General features: G+C 41.8%; 1 pseudogene; it reads left to right on the top strand.

The window, feature by feature from the left end:
• The first annotated feature begins 950 nt into the window (after positions 1-950).
• LOC100490065 lies at positions 951-1,665 on the top strand (annotated as a pseudogene).
• Positions 1,666-4,684: the final 3,019 nt, after the last annotated feature.

Below are 4,684 nucleotides of genomic sequence, written 5' to 3'. Positions count from 1 at the left end.
TCCAATCTAGGAATTCAAAAATAAGCACCGGCTTTGAGGCCACGGGGAGCAACATCCAAGGGGTTGGGGAGCAACATGTTGCTTATGAACGGCTGGTTGGGGATCACTGCTCTAGATATAGATTGTGCCTTAAAAAGTTGTGTTTCAGACTGATTTATTGAGAAATTCCCCCCAAACCCTACTAGTCCTGCCCATCTGTTCCACTTCCTGCTACCTGAATTCTCTGGATGTGCAGGGGGGGTCTTCAGCACTCAGTACACTGTACTGTAGGATAGAAACCAATCAGCAGCTAGGCTGACCTGATAGGGAACTGCAGCCTGTCTTTGCCTGTGTGGCTGCAGGGCTGTGATTGGCTATCCCCCTTCTAGTGTGCTTCTGACAAGCCCACCCCTCATTTGAAACATGGACAGGGACCTGAGAAGATCGGGAGCTCCAATAAAAGGGCCATTTATGGAGCAAAGTAAAACTAGCACCATATATTTTTCACAATTGCCTACAGGGTTAGGCTTTTTTCAGTTATCCAATATGTCTCCTTTAAATCCAGCAGGTTCTCAAGTTGGAATTCACTTGTCCAAGCTATCACCAGGTTTGTCCCTGAGGAAGAACACCGGCCGTGCTAGTAATAGTGACACCTTTAGGTTTGTGATTAGCTATTTTCTTTAAAAGCAATACTAATTGTAACCCTTTTCTTACCACACCCATGCAGATTAGGATCATACTCTTCTTTCTTGGCTGTTGCCTATTTGCAATCCAGTAGACCTGAATCTCTTTGCAATGTAAATCTCATGTTCCAGTATCTTTCAATAAGCAATGAAAAATGTCCTCTTGTTTCCCCAGGTAGCACTGCCTTCCCCAACGTACCTGTCCTAGGACTTAGTAGCAGCAGATGGTTGAATGGTTAGAATTTGATATATTTTGGTTCCAATTTATGTCTATGTGTCACAATCATTGTAGTGGTGATGATGGTGATGGTCGTGGTTATCACTTGTCTCCTAAACCACTACTAGCTCTCGGCTCGGTCCTTCATCCACTGGCACAGCCAGGGCAGGCGGCAAGAGGAGAACCTTTCCTCTGAAGGAAATCTTTGGCCGTCAGAAAGCACAGTGCCAGGAAATGGAATCATAGAGCAGCACATTTACACCCCTTGGCAGCCGGATAGGTTCGTCTTTTCTGCAGAGAGATCATTTCAATCGATTCCAGCCCACATACCCCTACATCCAGAACGGGATCAACCTCCCACCCACTATCTCCTTATCAGATGGCGAGGAGCCACCACCCTACCAAGGACCTTGCACCCTGCAGCTCCAGGACCCTGAACAACAGATGGAACTTAACAGAAAATTTGTTCGGGCCCCGCCAAACAGAACCATTTTTGATTGTGACTTAATAGACAGCTCAGTGTATGGGGGTCCCAGCCCCCCAAGCAGCCACTCTGGCATCAGCGCCACCTCCTACAGTAGCAACGGGAGAATGGAAGGGCCCCCGTAAACCTATAACAAAGTCATAGGCCACTATCCCAGATCTTCGTTTTACCATTGCCAGCAGCCGAACCTCGTCGCGCCCTCCATATTGGAAAGCAACAGACTTCAGCCGCAGAATCATGGCCTTGACAGCACAATTGCACGGAGCAAAGATAAAGCCAGACAAAAAGGGCAACCGTTTTAGTATTTAACAGAAATTTGAGCGAGCAAAAGACAAATTAACACTCTACACTTCTCACTGGTCCGTCCGGTCATCGCAGAATCCTGCGACAGGAAAAGGAGTCGATCGCCTGTCTCAGGGGGCGGACCATAAAATCCAGAAGAGGAAAATCTTTAAAGGGAGGAGTTTAATTTAAGAAAAAAACAACTCCCTTCCTTTCCACTTCTTCCTGTAAATATTTACATGTTATGTCTGGTTTTGAATGCACAAGGAGGAAGAGCTTGCAATTATTTTTATTTTATTTTATTTTTTTGTGTCTTGCTGCATCTTGAAATTGAATCCTACCAAGTTGCTTTTATATTATTATTATTATAAATGGGTTTGTTTTTATGTATCCAAGTTAAGCCATGTATGAATGCTTTACTTGACACCTTCTCTATTTACATGGGATATATATATATAAAATTCCAAAAAACAGAATTTTTTGTTTTGTTTGAGTGCCAATTGGGAAAGTGTGTTGTACGTTGTTTCAAAACACAGGGGTTTAGAGTTATTTATATAAATGTAGAAAAGAAAAATATTTGCACTATTTTTTGATATGAATATACCAGGGCTTGTGTTAGCATAAAAAAGTATGGTGCTGCATGGCAAGTATGGTTTTTGAGTGGTGCTAATTGGCAGACACAAGGACGTGTCTGGTTTTCAGAAGGGGGAAGTGTAAGGATGTGAAATGTTAATAGTTAATACAAATTAGTTTAGCCACTAGGTGGCAGTGTGTTCTTGGGTCAAGTAATAAAGCAGTGTGAGAAAGGAACAGGAAATGGAGTAGCCATTTTGACAGTGAGAAGGTAAAGGAAAGAAGTGCTTGTAAGGGAAAGCTTAGGAAGGAGAAGAGTGCCAAAAATGCGTGTTGTACTGTAGTCACACAAATAAAGTTGAACTGGTTTACATGAGAGTCTTCCATGACTTGTGTCTCAAGGTAACAAGTAGGTTCCAAAAACCAAATTGTTCAGTACTTATTGGTGGGATGGGGGTGCAAAAATGTCTTGCAAGAAGTTGTTTTCGTCATTTTCTGTAGAAAGAAATTGTTATTAGTAATGAACTTCTGGTTCTGCCCCAGGGAGCTCCCTGTGAGTGTCTGTGTTATACACGGCCCAGGGGATAGTTACAGAATGGCTGTTATGTTCCTTTCCAAAGGTATAAAAACCCCATCTCTGTAATGCCAAATGGCTTCCCTTATCCATGCAGTATAGAGTTATGGCTGCTCTTTGCTCAATGGCACTGCTCACCCTACAGGATTCTTTCCTTTCCCATTTGCAGTTCCCAACAAGCCCCAAAGGCAACTTCCCATTACAGGAGAAATGTATCACTCACTGCTGTTTCTTACTGGTTTCTCTGCTCCCTCAAATGGGCAGGTGTGAGATGGACGTGGGGCAATGCTAATACATTACTTTGAGATACTCTAATAAATTTCCAAATTGGAACCAATGAGAAAAGTCCACATCTACTTACATTTGAACACAGTATTCGCTTAAGAGAAAGTCAACGTGGACATTTTGTTTTTAATACAATATTGGAGACTTTTGTATCCTTGTATTTCAAGAGTCTGTTCTGTAGGGAAACTCACTAGGGGGTCACTTTCTCACATAATGGAAACCACAAATCTTCATTCAGACAGGGGGGATTAGGAGATGATTCTGTTGGCAGTGTTACTGTATTCCTGCAAAGCTGATTTGCAATTATTATGTAATCTTCATTTTTCATTGAAAATTTTGTTGTGTAGGGCTCTAGTTTGGGAGCGAAACTGTTATCTGGTTGCTTTGGACACACTTCCCCTAACAACCAGGCATTGACTTGAATAATAAAAAGAAAAATGCTGAGTGGAGGGGCTGATTCCTGGTTGTGGAGATAAGTAATATCCAGTTACCAGATTTCATATTTCAGGCTGGGGAGAGAGTTCCTGTGTGAATCATACAAACAGGTCATTTTCAAATAAACAAACTCTTTTCACAGAAGGCATCTAATGAGCTGACTGGGATATTCTGGGAGCTTTAGTTCTACATCAAACAGATCATCGATATTGGACTCTATCTGCATTACAGTATATCTTCTAACTTCTCTGTTGTACGGTTCCAGGCAATGCATAAGGTGAATCAGACATCAGGTATATCTTTCCTTCTCTTGGGATTTCAGAACTCTCAGATAATCAATGAGTTTCTCTTTGTTCTGTTTCTCTGGATTTATATTGTGACATTATTTGGAAATCTTCTTATAATTATATTGGTAATAACAGTCTCAGCCCTGAGATCTCCCATGTACGCCCTTCTCTCCCAGCTGTCTCTGGCTGATGTTTTGCTCAGTACCAGTATTACTCCAAATTTCTTGTGGTTATTACTGAATGGAGGCGGCACAATATCTGCTACTGGTTGTATCACACAGTTTTACTTCTATTGTGTTTCTGCATCTTCAGAATTCTATCTCCTCACAGCCATGGCCTATGACCGATATCTGGCCATCTGCTCCCCACTTCATTATGCCTCCATTATGGGTTTCAGGCTTTGCCTCTATATGAGTCTTTGTTCTTGGGGCTTAGCAACTATGTTGAGTTTGCTTATAAGTCTTCTAACGTTTAATTTGCAGTTCTGTGGCCCTTTTGTTATAGATCATTATTTCTGTGAATTTGCCCCACTTCTTAAACTTTCCTGCACAGATTATAAAGCTGTGGAACTAACAGATATTATTATCGGTATACCTTTTATGCTGCTCCCTTTTTGCTTCATCATTTACACTTATGTTTCCATTGGCCTTGCCATTCTCAGGATCTCCTCTACTGAAGGAAGACACAAAGCCTTCTCCACTTGCAGCTCCCATTTAATAGTTGTGTGCATGTACTGTGGGACTCTGATAATAGTTTATATGGTACCATCCAAGGCCCATAACTTCAATATCAATAAAATACTGTCCCTTCTATACACATTTGGAACCCCATGTTTCAATCCCATAGTATACAGCCTGAGAAACAATGACATTAGAGTTGCTCTTC

This window comes from Xenopus tropicalis, chromosome 3, assembly GCF_000004195.4.
Source record: "Xenopus tropicalis strain Nigerian chromosome 3, UCB_Xtro_10.0, whole genome shotgun sequence".
NCBI classification, from domain to species: domain Eukaryota; kingdom Metazoa; phylum Chordata; class Amphibia; order Anura; family Pipidae; genus Xenopus; species Xenopus tropicalis.
The sequence above is the reverse complement of the archived record's forward strand: the minus strand, read 5'-3'. Positions and strand labels throughout refer to the sequence as shown.